The sequence below is a fragment of the Anabrus simplex genome, chromosome 5 (assembly GCF_040414725.1).
Source record: "Anabrus simplex isolate iqAnaSimp1 chromosome 5, ASM4041472v1, whole genome shotgun sequence".
NCBI classification, from domain to species: Eukaryota; Metazoa; Arthropoda; class Insecta; order Orthoptera; family Tettigoniidae; genus Anabrus; species Anabrus simplex.
Window position 1 is genome coordinate 430,432,512 of NC_090269.1, and position 19,184 is coordinate 430,451,695.

Sequence of the window (19,184 nt, forward strand, 5' to 3'; positions counted from 1 at the left end):
ATACACTGAGCTTTGCGACTCTAACCTGGTGCTATTCATTCCTTTTAACAACTTCATACCTTGACTCATAATCTGGAGATATTAATGGTTAAGCAACATAGGCCTAAAATCCACATGGATGGGTGACCGCTGCATTTTACGGGAGCAGAATAGCTCCACAAAGATTAACACGAGGAACTGGTGTGAGCAACCCAACTACACTACACCACAGCTAAGCTAGTCTGATCGCTACGAACTGCGAATGTAAATCAATAAGAAAATTAAACCTTCCTCTAATTAACTCACGTTAGGACGTGCATTGGGTATGAATTATCCAAGACTGTAATCAACACACAAACATGATGCCAGCTTGAATAACATGGATCCTAACAAAATATCAGGCAATAAGACTGTTTAGATAAGTCCATTAGGAAAGTAGCAAGGAGTAGAAGGCAAAGTATCTATTCGACCAAGAATGATTAACGTCATTATTATTAATAATAATTCATTCTGCCAAGTGCAAAGAGTTTCCACCCACCTCCTAATGGGTTATTATCTTATTTGACGTTTTTCATGGTTTTCTATCATGTTAGCCCATAGGTAGGAAAATATAAGCAATGATGTAAAAAAGTATTCTTACAGAGAAAAAATGAAAATCAAATAAATAATTTCAATGATCTGCTACAACTTGTCAAGCCTATAACTTAAATTTCATTAAGCACTCACACTGTGACTAAATTTCAACACAACTTTGACACATGTTTCCTGTTAGTCACTGACTCCTTCATTTACTTAGAAGGAGCTTGCACATGGCTCAATGTCAGAATATGTCTTGGTAGGGAAAAGAATATACCTGCACGTCAGTGTGCCTGACATCTTCCTACAATGAAGCCACTGTATGAACTTAACATCAGCAACTGTTGAGAATTCAAAATAATTAGCCAATGTTACTATAATGGCAGAGTTTAAGGCCAACGTTCTGCTAATAAATGAAGCAGATAACGCTAGAGAGAGAAACTAGGTTGATGCACTATCACCAATTGCATGAGATCTATGCAGGTAATGTCATCCTAGCTAAATCAGTCTTTATTGAGAACAGTATGTTCCCTAAGATACAAAACACCCTGAAAGTAGAGAAGAGATATCATAATTTACCGAGTCATAGTAGCATACAATGGCAACATGAACAGTAGTGGGGAGAGTCCTATATAATGATATAGATAGGGAGAACTAAGGTCTGAAAGCTGCCTGTGAAAGCTGAAAAGTGACTGTACACATCCAAGCAAATTCAAGAGGACAGTAAAGATTTGAGGGAGTTACCATGTGATGTGCTATACTCTAGTGCTGTGTAGAAGAAACAATTCTGAATTTGGTTTAATACCAATGCAACACAGTTCTGAAGGTTGTTAATGCAGTAACATATAAACAATTTCTTGAATTTTGAGGTGAGTGGGACACTTGTATAATGATGTAGAGAAGAGAATATTCTCCTTGCACCTAGAAGACAACTATGTGATAATATTTCAGCTCTTCTCTTCATTGGGCCTCTAAATATTAGTTCCTAATTAGTGTCGACCTCTAAGATCTTTTGCTACCATGTTTTTCCTTCATTCCCACCTAGATATACCTGCTCCCTTCACAAAGCTGCAGGTTGTTCTTATTGGGTCTTCTTGAATTTTTTCTCCCTCTTCACCTGGTAGTCCTAGAGTGGAGAGTCTGATTCTACCCAGCCTCTCAAAAAGTATGTGTTCAGCTGATTCCTCTGCTTCATTGCATTTCCTATATATATTGTCTCTTACTACTCCAATTCTATGTAGGTGTTTTTTCAGATGGCAGTGTCCTGTCAACAGTCCTACTACCCATCTTATATTTTGTCTGCTGAGTTTCAACAGTTCTTCAGTATGCTTTTTGTTTCGTCCTTTTATCAGTTCCTTCACAAGCCTGCATCCTGGAGTATTTCTCCAGTTCTCCATTTCTTTCTTTTGTACCCATTTTCCTATGTAGTGTCGGGCTTGTCCATAGGAAATCCCGCATACAGGTTCTAGGCCTACAAAATGTGTTTCTGCAGCTTTCCTGGCCAGTTTATCTGCCTTTTCATTTCCTTCTATACCTGCATGCCCTGGTACCTATATTATTTTGAAAATGTTGACTTTGAGAGCTTCAGGAGAAGTGAATGGCAATACCAGACAATACTGGATATTATCTGGACTGCTTCTAGTGCCTTAATGGCCGCTTGGCTGTCCATAAAAATGAAAATGTTCTTATTCCTATAATTCATTTTCAGATTTTCTTCAAGACATGTTGTGACAGCTATCACTTATGCTTGAAAAAGACTGCAGTGTGATTGCCCAGGCTCATCTGGATTGATCTCTCAGGTCTTCCCCCATTGATCCCTCCTCCTGTGCCATCCCCAGTCTTCGAGCCATTAGTCCACCACACTATATATCTTCTTTTTCAGTATTCCATTTGTTGATATTCCAGTCTTCTTTTTTTATTATCTGGGTGTCAAATGATTTTACAAAGCTGTACTTTCGTATCATATGATCAGAAGGCATGTGTAGAATTTCCTCTGTTATTACTCTGTTAATTTTACAGTGTCCTAGATTGGGACTTTTTGCATTCCAGCACTCTGATTGTGCCACTCTATATGAAATCATTCTAGCCTATACTTTTATGAAACTGCATAGCGATTGGAGGTCTAGTTAAGTATTCAAGGCTTCTGTCAGCGTACTTCTCATAGCTCCAGTTATGGCTATGTATGCCATTCTCTGTAGGCTATCCAATCTACTACTGACTTTTCCTTGGCTTACTTTCTGCCACCAGATGATTGCAGCATAGGCCATCAATGGTCTAATGATCATTGTGTATATCCACATTACCAATGGTCTTAGGCCGCATGTCATCCTGACGGCTCTTTTACATGCATGCAGCAAGTTCTTGGCCTGGGTTATGTTCCTTTCTATATGTTGATTTATCTAACACTACACCTAGGTGCAGTGCCTGTTCTTCCATATATATATCTTGCCCAAAGAGTTTCACTGATCTCTTTACCTCTAATTTCCTCCTTCTTGTAAAAGAGACCAGAGTTATCTTGTTCGGGTTGACTGATAGACATTCTTCCCAACATCAGTTCTCCGCAATGTTCAGTGATCTTTGCATGAGGTCCTGGAGAACACTCACCACCTTAGCTTGTACCATAATCACTAGGTCATCTGCCTATCCTTGTGTATAAAAACCTTGTTCGTTGAGCATACCTATGATTTTGTTCACCATGAGGTTCCACAGCAGAGGAGAAAGAACTCCTCCCTGAGCACAGCCTTGGGTGGCCCTAACCATCGGTGTTTCTTCAAACAGGTTGCTTTTATCTTCCTTCCGTCTAACATGGATTTAATCCATTTGACAACGGTTTTACTCACATTGCTCTTTTCCAATGCTTTGATCATAATATTTCAGCTTATTTTCCTTCTAAATAATACATGTGCTCCGGGACAGTATTTCGCCCCTTAACACTGTCAAGGTACAATGGCAATATAATAATGTTTAGGGTATGGTAATTGCCATATTCGTTGTTGGAAAACACTCTACTCAAGTTGATGCTTCTTGCCTGCCGTTCTGCAATTCACTGGTCCACTCGATGGACATGGCTCCAATGGCTTATTGGATCAATTCTTGTACAAAACATGCAACCACACATGTTGCATCCAATGGAAGGTAGCGGGCGTGGTAGAGTTTAACAGAGTTTCTTTCAATATGAGTTTCCTTTTCCTTTCTTCAATGTTCCCGCTGAAACTGTACAACTGTAACCGAGATGATACACGCCAACGAGTGTGATCCACTGGAAGCGTATGCCAAGTATTTGGGTTTATATCTACTCTTCTCATGGTCTGTTTCAGTTGATCTTTATATCGCTTCAGGGGAGCACCATGAGTCCTCTTGCCAGGGCTGAGTTCACTGTACAGGATTTTCCAAAGGAGTCTGCTCTCACTCATATGATGGACATGGCCTGCCAATTTAAGCTAATGACAGATGATGAATTCTTCTATACTGTTTAGCCGTGCTGTTTTGAGAACCGCAAATCCCATATCGACGGTCCCTAGTAGTAACACTGTACCTCAGAACTCAATATTTAGAGATATGGCACTTTCAACGTGTGTACATTCCTCACAAATCAGCTAAACTACTTAGTGTTGTTTTTACAATTTATTGTTGGTGTTGAACAGAAAGACAACAATATATAAAACTGGTGATTTCTTTCATGTATTGATTACAGAATTACATGATACAATAATCAGATTCTGAATGATTTAAAATATGAATATTGTATGTCATGTTACAATGATACTACTTGTAAAATATACAAAAATTTGACGATTATTTGTGTATGTTTCATTGTTCATTGTGTTCGAACACCAGCAATATTATTATTTATTTATTTATTTATCTCTAACATACACTTTATATTATTTAATATTCAATACCTATTTGACATATTTTTTAAAGCATAAGAAAAAAGAGGTAAATATATTTAAACGAAAAACACTATGAAATTACACATAATGATAATTTTGTCCACCTCTGCGGTGTATGATCAGCATGATTACCTGCCACCTTGGAGGTCTGGGTTCTATTCCTGGCTCTGTCACAAAATTTGAAAAGTGGTACATGGGCTGCAACAGGGTCCACTCAGCCTCGGGAGGTCATCTGAGTAGAGGGCCATTCGATTCCCGCCTCAGCCTTCCTCAAGGTGGTTTTCCGTGGTTCCCACTTCTCCTGCAGGCAAATGCTGGGATGGTACATAACTTAAGGAAACGAACATTTATTTCCCTCTTCCTTGTCGATCCCTTCCAATTTTCCCATCCCCCACAAAGCCCCTGTTAGCATAGCAGGCGAGGTGACCTAAGAAACTGGTCCTCCTCCCCAGTTGTACATCCACAATACAAATTCTCATGCTCCAGGATACTGCCCTTCAGGCGGTAGAGGTGAGATCCCTCAATCATCATCAATCAATACTGATCTGCGTTTAGGGCAGTCGCCCAGGTGGCAGATTCCCTATTTGTTGTTTTCCTAGCCTTTTCCTAAATGATTTCAAAGAAATTGGAAATTTATTGAACATCTCTCTTGGTAAGTTATTCCAATCCCTAACTCCCCTTCCTATAAATGAATATTTGCCCCAGTTTGTCCTCTTGAATTCCAACTTTATCTTCATATTGTGATCTTTCCTACTTTTATAAACGCCATTCAAACTTATTCGTCTACTAATGTCATTCCACACCATCTCTCCGCTGACAGCCCGGAACATACCACTTAGTCGAGCAGCTCCTCTTCTTTCTCTCAATTCTTCCCAACCCAAACATTGCAACATTTTTGTAACGCTACTCTTTTGTCGGAAATCGCCCAGAACAAATCGAGCTGCTTTTCTTTGGATTTTTTCCAGTTCTTGAATCAGGTAATCCTGGTGAGGGTCCCATACACTGGAACCATACTCTAGTTGGGGTCTTACCAGAGACTTATATGCCCTCTCCTTTACATCCTTACTACAACCCCTAAACACCCTCATAACCATGTGCAGAGATCTGTACCCATTATTTACAATCCCATTTATGTGATTACCCCAATGAAGATCTTTCCTTATATTAACACCTAGATACTTACAATGATCCCCAAAAGGAACTTTCACCCCATCAACGCAGTAATTAAAACTGAGAGGACTTTTCCTATTTGTAAAACTCACAACCTGACTTTTAACCCCGTTTATCAACATACCATTGCCTGCTGTCCATCTCACAACATTTTCGAGGTCACGTTGCAGTTGCTCACAATCTCGTAACTTATTTATCACTCTATAGAGAATAACATCATCCGCAAAAAGCCTTACCTCCGATTCCACTCCTTTACTCATATCATTTATATATATAAGAAAACATAAAGGTCCGATAATACTGCCTTGAGGAATTCCCCTCTTAATTATTACAGGGTCAGATAAAGCTTCACCTACTCTAATTCTCTGAGATCTATTTTCTAGAAATATAGCAACCCATTCAGTCACTCTTTTGTCTAGTCCAATTGCACTCATTTTTGCCAGTAGTCTCCCATGATCCACCCTATCAAATGCCTTAGACAGGTCAATCGCAATACAGTCCATTTGACCTCCTGAATCCAAGATATCTGTTATATCTTGCTGGAATCCTACAAGTTGAGCTTCAGTGGAATAACCTTTCCTAAAACCGAATTGCCTTCTATCGAACCAGTTATTAATTTCACAAACATGTCTAATATAATCAGAAAGAATGCCTTCCCAAAGCTTACATACAATGCATGTCAAACTTACTGGCCTGTAATTTTCAGCTTTATGTCTATCACCCTTTCCTTTATACACAGGGGCAACTATAGCAACTCTCCATTCATCTGGTATAGCTACTCTGACCAAACAATAATCAAATAAGTACTTCAGATATGGTACTATATCCCAACCCATTGTCTTTAGTATATCCCCAGAAATCTGATCAATTCCAGTCGCTTTTCTAGTTTTTAACTTTTGTATCTTATTGTAAATGTCATTGTTATCATATGTAAATTTTATTACTTCTTTGGCCTTAGTCTCCTCCTCTATCTCGACATTTTCCTTGTAACCAACAATCTTTACATACTGCTGACTGAATACTTCTGCCTTTTGAAGATCCCCACATACACACTCCCCTTGTTCATTAATTAGTCCTGGAATGTCCTTCTTGGAACCTGTTTCTGCCTTAAAATACCTATACATACCCTTCCATTTTTCACTAAAATTTGTATGACTGCCAATTATGCTTGCCATCATATTATCCTTAGCTGCCTTCTTTGCTAGATTCAATTTTCTAGTAATTTCCTTCAATTTCTCCTTACTTCCACAGCCATTTCTAACTCTATTTCTTTCCAGTCTGCACCTCCTTCTTAGTCTCTTTATTTCTCTATTATAATAAGGTGGGTCTTTACGATTCCTTACCACCCTTAATGGTACAAACCTGTTTTCGCATTCCTCAACAATTTCTTTAAACCCATCCCAGAGTCTGTTTACATTTATATTTACCCTCGCTAAGTATGAGAGTAAAAGCAACCCTTGGGGTGTAGGGGGATGGTAAACAGATGTAGAAAGAAAGAAAGAATCATAATTACAATTGAATACAAATAGATCATGATATTATACAAATAATATATCGTGGATACTTAAGGTTGGATCATGATCACTTGTAAGTATGGCTTGAACAAGTCAATGTGAGCTGAGCGGTTTGCGAAGTATAGAGTGTTAATGGGGCAAATATTATGATGTATTTTGGTGAAGATGCACTAGAAAATGACAATGGCACTGATTTCAACTTTGGTGATAGGCTGAAAGAGCAGTAGTGCAGCCAAACTCGACCATTGGGGAGGAGGTTCCAGTTACAAAAAGCTTGCGCAAGTGTGCTGCATGCATGCATGAGTGTCATTATAAGGACACTGATACAAGTAAATTATGTTGATATTCAGATTGCATTACCGGTACATTACAAAATCTTACATTAAAATACCGAACAAGAAAACTATGATCAAAGTGAATAGTTTTACAGTGAATGGTATGTTCAGATTACCATCCAAAATCCAACTTTCAAGGCTTTTTAGAAAATAGATTCAAGAGATCTGTTGGTTTTACAATGTTGTCTCTGTGAATATTCATAAGAGCCAACATTTTGAGATGGCTTTCACTTGTTTATTGTCAGTTCAGAATAATTCCATGGGGGATTTATAACCCCCCAATATTCTCTCACCCATGGGTAAATAATGCAAGTATCGAGCTCAAATTATTATTCTTATTATTATTATTATTATGATTATTATTATTATTATTATTATTATTATTATTATTATTATTATTATTATTATTATTATTATTATTATTATTATTATTTGTATGAATGGCTATGAATTGTTACATCCAGTTAATATTTGTATTATTATTATGATACAATCGCATTGTTTGTGTGGTTATGTCATGAAAAATATGCTGTACATAAATATTTATCTGAGTTCAGTAAATGTAAATACCTGTAAATTAATATTATATAATTTATTCTTACCTGTATATATAATTTGTAATCCACTATGGTATTTTGAAACACACTGTAACTTCCAGAAAGGCACTGAATGATGGTAGAATATTCTGTACATTATAATCCTGTAGTTAGGCACTCTAGAATTATCAAGAAGGTTTTTTAAAAAATGTATTTTTCTACAAGCCTGACCAGGCACGTATATAAGGAGGCGGTCTTGATGGTAACAATGACTTACTGTTTATTACAGTTATGGTGTAGCAAGAATATACTTGCGACTTCGTGTTATTGTAATAAACATTGGTTGCAGTCTCCATGTTCAAGTGATAGTGTTTAAAATGGCAGCTTTGTTAATGTGTCTATCTTTCTAGTGACAGCAGTGATTAAGGTTATGTGTAAGTTTACGTGAATTTACGATGAAATTAATAAGTGTACCAACTGACAGCATCTTGTGTGCATCTTTGTGGATATGTTAACTGGTGACCGTGGGACAGGACGTAAGAATTTACGAGCGAATACGAGTGTAGTAGATCAAAATGCAAGGAATACTATAGAATATGTCAGTGAAACAGCTCAAAAGATGAACTTACCAAGAGGAATCTCTCGATGAACGGGAAGAAATCGCTACAGGAGCGGCTACGGGAAGATCTCGTGGAAAAAAGAGAAGATCCCAAAAAGTTTTTCATCGAAGTCAACAAAGATGCCAACAAAACATCGGAAGAAGAGGTAAATATTCCCAAAATACGTTTTAACCTAATGACCATGATGCAGGCACTAAATAACAAAATTTCAGACGTAAATGACAAACTTACAGATGAAATTTCTCGAGCTAACTCAGTTATAATTGGCCAGATAGCACACGTGTACACACAGATTTACAATGTAGAACAGGGCCTAGAACGGAAAATTTCAACCATAAGTGACAGAATTTCATCGCAAATTAGCGACGTCACCAATCAATTAATGCAGAAGATATCGGACATCAGGTCAAATCTGAGGCAGGTTGACCAGATCGATAGTAGAGCAAGCCAGCTGAAAGGGTATTTCTTGGACCTCAAGGAGGGGGGTGGAAATCCAGGTTTCCGGCATTAAACAACAGGTTGAGGGGAGGATTTCTAACATTGAGGGAAATTTTGAAAGCCGTATCTCTGCCATCGAGGGAAATCTTGGAAGCTGTATTTCTGCTGTTGAAGGAACGTCAGAAAACCGGTTTTCGACTATCAAGGGAGATATGCAGGATATAAGGGAAAACATCCTTCATGCAGTAGAAAAAATATTAACACAAACGGGATGTATCACCACACCTCTATCCCCCTCTACCCTGACCGACAATACACCACACTTAGACCCGAAGGTGATTATAGAGAGCCTTCCAGAATACCAGGGGTGACTGGAGGAGAACCCTACTAGCTTCGTCGAGGGATCAGTCAGCCCATTAGGAAGGACTAATTTACCAGAGGACGTCTCCATGCAACTCGTCAAACCGCGATTAAAGGGGCAAGCCGCTACTTGGTGGAACAACTTGAAGGGTTTAAATCTAAACTGGAAGGACGTCAAGAGGGAATTCCTTCCTAGGTTTAATTACGAAGGGATGAAGATCTCCGTGAAAAGGAAGCTACTGACTGAGGCACAACCCATCGGCATGAGAGCTAGCGCCTTCGTCCTACAAAAGTACCAACTCTTCAATCATCTGCACCCAGAAGGAAGCGAAAATGAGATCTTACCAGACATCACAGAGCTACTCTACGATAAGATTCGATCCCCAGTGAAAGTATCACAACCCAGATCAGATCCTTTGATGATCTACGCAGAATCATTGCCCAGCTGGAGGAGGAACATAAGAGCAAAGCTACAGAAGAGACCAGCGCAGTTAAGAAGTGCTACCATTGTGAAAGAGCGGGTCACTCGAAGAACAAGTGCCCAGCCTTGACGTTGGGGAAACTTGGTCCAGCCCATTATGTATTAAGGGGGGGGGGGGAGGGTGGCAGGGGAAACTTGGTCCAGCCCATTATGGATTAAGGGGGGGAGGGTAGCAGGACCGAGACCAGGAAGGTGGCTCAAGAGCTGACAAACGAGCAACACTGGTCAAGTAAGAGAGGGATTGGTCAGGTAGTGAGTAGAACAGGCAAACCCCAACTAATTATCATTTGAAGGATTGGCAACGAGAATTTTTCAGCCATACTCGACAGCTAAGCAAGCCATTCATTTGTCAATGAGACTGTTGCCAGATTACTACTGCGTATGAAATGTCACCACCTTGGAAGTGTGGTGATAGCAGTGGACGGGGTAATCTATTCCATCCAAGGACAGACAAACCTAAGTCCTAAATGTATGAGTATGCCTATTGCAAGCGATGTTGCAGTGATTCAGAAATACCTGACATCAGATTAGGTCATGACTTTCTGGTGGAATACAAGGTGATCCTAGACTATACAACTCATGAAGTCTTTTTAGGAGGGTCACCTGGCACGATGGAAATCTCCGGACTCGCAAGGATACTGAAGTCGACATAAACCTGGGAGATATCCAGTTACCACACCTTCGACTGAGTGAAGAGGAGGAGCTGAGAAACACCTTAAGAGACTTTCCAGAAGTCATCACCAATAAAATAGGACGACTATCAGGGTAACACATAGCACTGAATGCAGCGCTTCCTCACCCATCAAGCAATGTCCATGTTCAATCAACTCTGATAAGTGCAACTTCATCATCCAGAAGATTCAAGAGATGGAATGGCAAGTTCTCATCGAACCCTCCATATCCTGTTGGGCTTCACCAACTGTCCTACCAAAAAAGAATAATGGGGAGTATCAACTGTGTGTGGACTTTCGCAGGTTAAAAAACAAGACTGTTAGTGATACCTACCCCATGCCTGACCTGAATGACTCGCTGAAACAAGTAAGTGGGTCTAGGATTTACAGCACGCTGGATCTCAACTTCGGATACTGGCAAGTGGAGGACGAGGAAGGTTCTAGACCACTGACTGCTTTCATGAAACCGAGAGGATTGTACCAGTTTGCAGTAATGCCCTTTGGATTGAAGAATGCTCCTGCCACCTTCATGCATCTGATGTACAAGGTATTATCAGGATATGTTGGAAATATTTGCCAGGTGTATCTCGACGACATTTTAATTTACAGCAAGAATTTTCAAGAACATCTTGTACATCTGAGGAAAGTGCTGGAATGACTGAAGATTCATGGACTGACCTGCCAACTGGAGAAGTGTCACTTCGCCCAGTCCTATGTAGAATATCTTGGCCATGAAACCTCTGAAGGCTTAAAACGGCAACTGGAGAAGAATGGAGCCATCGAAGAAGCTGAACGCCCATGGACCAAGTGGCAAGTACATCAGTTCCTTGGCTTGTGTGGATGGAATAGCAGCTTCGTGCCATACATTGAAGAGAAGGCAATACCACTCACCAATCTACTCCATAACAACCACCAATTCCCATGAACCAGCAAGGAAGGGCAGCATCCCAAGGCATTAAAGCTGCGATATGCAATGCTCCCAAACTAGCTCATCCCGACCCTCAACGGAAGATGTGTCTGCAGACGGACGGCAGCGACTCCGGCTTAGGAACAGTGTTATTCCAGGAGAGGAGTGATGGCGGAAGGGATATCTTCGAGTATGCCAGAAGGAAGCTATCTCCCACCAAACGACGCTACTGGACTGCCAAGAAGGAAGCCTTAGCCATGGTGTGGGCCATGGGCAAATTCAGAGGCTACTTGGAGGGAAGGAACTTCCAGCTCTACACCGATAATGCCACTCTCAAATGGTTAAACTTGGTCTCTGGCTCAAAATCTAAATTGATGCGATGGGCTCTGTTAATCGCAGAATTTGATTTTGATGTGTGTCACGTCCCAGGACCGACGAACATAGGAGCAGACAGCTTATCTAGGCACCAAACGATAGAACCTGAAGCTAAGAGCACCATTGAGAGAAAGTTCCCACCAAAACACGAGACGGCCTAAGCAAACTAGCCTTATGACCATCAAGAATGAACTTGATCTGGGAGTGATCAAACAGTGGCAGGAACAAGACAAGCCCTGTAGAACCATGACGCAGTGGATTGGGAGAGAGAACACTGATAGTCGACTTGTTCCGAGGGAATTTAAGATGGGCTACAAGAACATCCAGTTTGACGGAGGACTCTTGATGTACAGGTCACACCTCTCCGATGCGCCTACAGTAGTGGTGATCCCCAGACAGCCCACGACTGACATCCTTGAGAAGTTCGACGACAGCACTGAAGCCAGACATCCAGGAGGCAGAGAGACATATCAGTCTCTCCAACGAAGATTCTTCTGGGTCAACATGCAGAAAGACATCCTGGACTACGTGAAGGGGTGCTACATCTGTGCCTGCACCAAGGCAAGCAATAGGAAGGCAGATTCCAGCCAACGAGGAAGACAGCCACAATGCCCATGCAAGGTCATAGCCCTGTACTTCATGGGTCCTTCCCTAGAACATGACGGGGTGAAACAGGACTCCCAGTAATCACTGATCTCTTCACAAGATGGACTGAGGTTTTTCCAATACCTGAAGCAAAGATGGGATGCATCACCAGTCTGCTACGGGTCAGTCAGACAATGAGAGTCGGTTCGCGTCGAGGAAGTGGCAGCAAATGATGACAGAATGGGTATTTTTTTAGCACTGGACCACCCCTATCTACAACCCAAGGGCCACCAATTCAACAGAATGACGAAACCAGGAGCTAAAAAGGATGCTACAGGTATACCTGATATACAAAGAACATCGACTGTGGGACTGTCAGATACTGCAGTCACTCTTTGCCTTGTGACGATGCATCAACCGTGCCACCGGCTACTCCCCAGCGGAGCTGTTTCTTGGTCGACAGCTATACGGCACTGGGGATTGGGAGATTCGTCCACCACCCACTTCAGGTCAAGATGATGCAGCTTTTCCCTGGCAGAGTGGCATCAGCAGCAGCAAAAGCAGAATATCAAGGAGAAGCAAGCTTTGGTCCAAAAGAGATCCTTTACCTAGGCCAAGGCTCAAGATGTCGAAGAGACCCAGATCTTCCTATCAGGCAAACATGTACTGCGACGTAACCAGTAATAAGATTGGAGGGTTTCACACAGATCTTGCACCTGTTGGTTGGTCCCATCGAGATGGGTAAACACCTGGGCCATGGGGTGTACTTACTAAAGACCAACCCTTCTATCAAGGTCCGCACATCGGAGTTGTGGTGAGTCACGCAACCACTGCGCATACAGAGTAAGCCTGGAGGAGAGGCTACTAATGACATAGCACCATCTGGTCATCGTGAGGAGAATGCATTGACTATAATTCAGAAAGAGGCTGGCAGCGAGGAAACCCTCACCCGCTACGCGGCACAAGCTGGTCAAGAGGAGGTGAGCACATCCAGCGACATCGAGGAAGAAAGAAGATACACCGTACGTCCAAGGCAAAGTCGACAAGTGTGACGAAGTGTGGAAATGATTTCAAGTTATAGGGGGGATACTGACGCAAGTGTGATAAACAGATTTAACTAGAAAACAATATAGTCTCACCTGTGGATAAATAATGCAAGTATCGAGCTTGAATTATTCTTAATATTATTATTTTATGATTATGATTATTATTACTTGTATGTATGGCCATGAAGTGTTACATCCAGTTAGTATCATTCAGAAAGAGGCTGGCAGAGAGGCAACCCTGACCCCCGACACGGCACAAGCTGGTCAAGACCAGGTGAGAACATCCAGTGACATTGAGGAAGAAAGAAGATACAATCTACGTCCAAGGCAAAGTCGACGAGTGTGACGAAGGGTGGAAATTGTTTCAAGTTATTATTATTATTATTATTATTATTATTATTATTATTATACGATCACATTGTTTATGAGGTTATGTCATGAAATATGTACATTATAATCATGTTGTTAGGCACTCTAGAATTTTCGAGGAGGTATTTTTTTTTAGGATCACGTTGTTTATGAGGTTATGTCATGAAATATGTACATTATAATCATGTTGTTAGGCACTCTAGAATTTTCGAGGAGGTATTTTTTTTTAGGATCACGTTGTTTATGAGGTTATGTCATGAAATATGTACATTATAATCATGTTGTTAGGCACTCTAGAATTTTCGAGGAGGTATTTTTTTTTGTAATGTATTTTTCTAGAAGTCTAGCCAGGCATGAATATAAGGAAGTGGTCTTGATGGTAATGATGACTTATGAGTTATTGCTTAGTAGTGTTATGGTGTAGGAAGAATACACTTGTGGCCTCATGCTGTTGTGACATACAGTGGTTGCAGTCTCCACGCTGAAGTGATAGGAAGTTGTTTAGAATGGTGGCTTTGTTGATGTATGTACTGTATTTTGCTAGTGACAGCAGTGATTACAGTTATGTATAAGTTTATGTGAACTTAAGATTAAATAAATAAGTGTACCAACTGACAGCATCTTGTGTGTGTCTTTGTGGATAAATTAGGCTACGCCCACTACAGAAAAGAAAAAGATATGCCAGCCAATGATTTGTGTTGTGTCAGAAAACAGGTGATAGGAAAGATGTAAGAACAATGTGCGCTGCCGGCGGAAATGTGCCCTTGTGCTTCAACTCCTGGTTCGAGGCATTATACTAAACTCAACATGTAACAGTAAGATACAAACACATTTTTTAGTGTTTCAAGAAAACATTCAGTAAAATACAATGCAAGTGTGGTCAAAATAATTTGCCTTAAGTCCATGTCCATAACGTGCGGCGGGCATTTCCTGCTGGACGACAATTTATCGTCCATAAAGGGGAATGAAACAAACACAAACAATGACTCTAGAAGTAATTCAGTCAAATATTATTTCCTATAATTAAAAGTTAAAGAATGAAATTAATTATTATTACACCTAAACTGATTATTTCTTTGTTTTTGAAGATATTGAGTGCCATTTGCACCATTTTCCTTGTGCAAAAATGAAAAATCCCTTATCGTTTCACTTAAGGTATTCTTTTTAAAAAAATGCTATTTGTTTGGGGTGTCGACCCATGTGGATCTTTTGCCCCTACTGGCATCATATTATATGAATCTGCATGTAATTGGAATGGCGGTAGTGTGGAATGTGTGTGAGGAAAGGAAGATTAAGGATGTCAAAAACACCCAGTCCCCAGACCAGGTATATTAATCATTACAATTAAAAAACCCTGACCTGGCTGGGAATTGAAACTGAGGCCGCCGGGTGACAGATGGATATGTTGCCCCCTACATCGCGGGGCCATACTACAGTATGGTTAGAACTTGTGACAAGGAAGAAGCATTAGAGGCTTCTGTAATACCAATTTTCAGACCATCACCTGAGAAATGGTGCCAAAACAAGAGAAGCATGATTCTTATGTTTCATCAGAGTAGGAAACATGATAAAACAAACCTATCAATTGAATCTGAAATGTTGACAATGTTAGACAACAATGAAAAGCTTCGAGTAGTACAATTGTAATTCAAGATACAATATTAATACCTGTAATAGGGGATCTAGTTACTATTACAATATTAATATTTTTGAGAATAACTTCTTTTTTTCAATTTCAAACATACTATGTTTTATGGTTCAAATGATAGACAATTTTAATGTTAGTTCAGTGACTGACTTAACTCAAAACCCCAAACACGTGAGTTACAATATTACTACTTGGGATTGTCGATGGACCTAAGATTTTGTTGGTCAAAGCATTCCAGTTTCTTGATGCCTTGGCAGTATAGAGTCCAGGTTTCAAACCCATGGAGTAACGCAGAAACAACAACACCTTGGCACACCATCATTTTCGTGCTAATTCTCAGATCTTTGTTCTGGAACACTCAATGCAAGCCATCCAAAAGCCACATGGACAGCCTGTATTCTGTTCTCCACGTCCTTCACAAAGGTACTCTGCATTGAGAGAATACTCCTGAGGTACAATTAGTGATCTACCCTTTCCAGAGTTGTGCCAGATATAGTGATGTCAAAATCTGGAATGCTAGTTCCAGGAGCAGTCTAAGCAGGAACTTTGGTCTTCTAAATGTTAGCAGTCTGACCACAATGTTCGTATGCTCTGCTGAAGCTGATGACAAGATTGTTGAAGTTCTTCTGGTGTATGTGGACTGGAAAAGCATTGTCATCTATATATTGCAATTCTGTAACCTGGGTGGAACTTGTTTATCTCCCAGAGCGAGGGCTGGCCGGGTCAAAAAGCCCCCTTCATACTGATATTTAATTTCCACACTTACGTTGTTTGCAGGTGATTTCTCATAAAGCATGGCTGACAGGTACAGGGAAAAAAATGCAGGTGCAAGTACACATCCTTGCTTGAGCCCATTTGTGATTGGAAATACTTCTGAGATATCATTCTGATACAGTATCCAACCAACCATCATGCAGAGCTTGGATCATGCCAACACAAAATGTTCGACACATCAAAAGTGACTCAAAACCATCAACACAGCATTTGGAGGAACTGTAACTGCCTTGTGCATGAAATAATGTACTGCTATTGTGGTTTTGTAACATGTAAATAAAAACATTACAACAAAATATTTTCATAGGCATTGAGAAATAAAGTACAAATGAATACTTCTTGATCTTCTTGGGAAAAGTAATTTTATAAATAAATTTCCTCCAAAAACTGCTAAAAATGTAAGTATCTCTTTATTTTTACAATAATTTGAAGTACGGTTTTGTATTATTAAAAAGAATAGAAACATATTGGATACAACTTTAAACATTTTCCCCTTGGTAGCACTCATCAGAGAACTGAAGTTATCATCATGCATCTGCTCTGATTATTGTTGTTTTGTGTAGAGGAATGCTGCAATGATTCACAATCAAGCCACTCAACTAATTTGGCCACTCGTGTAAGCTATCATCCAAACAGGATAACTTCTAGTTACTGTACGATATTACAAATGCATGAAGTTTTTTGGGCAGTGGCTTTATAAGGAAGTGCAGACATGGGAGGCAGAACAGTACAACCAATGAAGGTGAAACAAGTTGCTTAGTTGCTTAACACTGCATTGACACAGATTGGTCTTATGATACCAATATAAATGGTCTGTTATTGGCTATTATAAATTTTCCAGCTAACTCATTTCTGGTTGCCAGCGTTTCACCCCCGTGTGCTAGGTTGGGCTTATCAGTTGGTACCTAGCACACCTACCAAGACGCATGGCTAGTGCATGCCATGGAGGACACTGTGTAGGCTATTTGGAGCCACCGGCAGTGCCATTGCACTGTGAGAGACTTTGTCTCATTACCAAAAACTGATGCCTGTTTGGGCATCAGATGATATTCCCTATGGGAATCAATATCTATATCAGGTCTTATGGTGACTATGGGATAGGAATGGGCTACGAATGGGAAGGAAGCAGCCACAGCCTTAATTAAGATACATTTGCCTGGTGTGAAAATGGGAAACCACAGGAAACCATCTTCAGGGCTGCCAACAATAGGGTTCAAACTCACTATATTCAGAATGCAAGCTCACAGCTGCACACCACTAACTGCACAGCCAACTCACTCGATATATAAATAAGGAGAGACAAAGTGGGAGATGAATGGAAATATATGGAGTGCTGAAGATATTTGTGCCTGGCTTGCATGCACTTTGGTAGTCCCATAAAAACATGACAAAAATAATGTATTTTTTATGTTAAACATATACAACCTTATCAAGATATTAGACATGTACGAGGTGAATTAATTATGTGGTAACTTTTGATGCTCCATACCGCGTTGGACACCACCAACACAACAACTTATCACTTCATTCTGATATAAAAAGTTTTGAATTGTGCAAGCATACTCTTTCCAGTTCTTACTAGCTATATAAGATTTTTAAATTACTTTTTTAATTCAGCATCTGAAAATAAGGGATTAATATATGGCAGCATTGTTCAATTATTATCAATTAGTGTTGTCTGGGGAATGATAGTACAAGAAGCCACTGAAACCAGAATACAATGAACTACAATGATAAACTTGAAGAGACTGATAGGTCTGTAGGAAAGCTACAAGGTATCAAGTGTATTCAACATTTATTTGCCGGCCCCGTGCTGTGAGGGTAACTCGCCTGCCTCTTATCCAGAGTACTATAAGTGTAGGTTGAAAGGGTGTTCCATATACCATCATCCTTTTCTCTTCCTTGATCTCCCCCTTTCTAACTACTCTCCTGTTATGATGACCACACTCTTGACACAGTGGTTCACTTCTACATCTCTTCTACCATTTGAGGTGATTATTGTTCCAAAGAGACTGGTTCAAATTTCTTTCCATCCCATTGGAGTCCTCATCAATGTCATAATAATACCAGACACTTATATTAAGCTGACCTGTACTAGTGTTTCCCTTTTTAACCACGAGACTTGTCTAGATTTTCCTGATTTCATACAATACAGAACAATTTCATCAGCAGATATAAGTAACTGGATGGACCCTGGTCCTAACCTCTAGTTTCTCAACTTTCATTGAACAGTCCTTCTCTTATATTGTTTATTCACCATCATTATCATTAATAACAAAATTGTTTGCACAAGATAACATTGCACAGAGGTCTGAATCAAACTAGTATAACAAATGATACCCAAACAAGAACTACTATTACAGAATACCCACAGATTTGTTAAATGCCCCCTTACACAGAATCTTTTAAATTGCAGAGCTGAGTATCAGCACAATTTGAAGACAATTTATTTTAACACAGAAAACTTATTTGCTCATACTTCAATTTTACAAGCATCAGAGCATTCATCCCCAAGTAAACTCATGCCATTTTAGAGTAATAGTTCAGTTGGTTGTCTATCTTTCCCATTAAGAGCATCCAAATGCAGGGATACTTGCTGCTTGATCAACAAAAGCTTTGATATATCATTTTCAGAGCTTAGTTACGATAGAACGGTACAGTTATATCATTTTCCAAAAAATTTAAAATCAAACTTGTAGATTTTAAATAAAGTTATTTTTGCTTTATATCCCAGTAACTATGTTGACAGTTTTTAGCCACTCAGCCCAACAAACTTGTAAATCAAAAGAAGTTTCTAAACGATGAACATGACTTCTATGTACCATTTGGTGATACAAAAGGCATCATCAATCTCAGAATTGAAAATGCTTTGCGGGAAATAACGAGATGGTATTTAACACTGTGAAA

General features: G+C 39.9%; 1 protein-coding gene across 1 annotated transcript in view; it reads right to left on the reverse strand.

Moving 5' to 3' along the window:
* LOC136875054 (zinc finger protein 436) overlaps positions 1-19,184 on the reverse strand; it is a 109,753-nt gene that overhangs the window by 13,001 nt on the left and 77,568 nt on the right. The gene's annotated exons all lie outside the window — the stretch shown is intronic.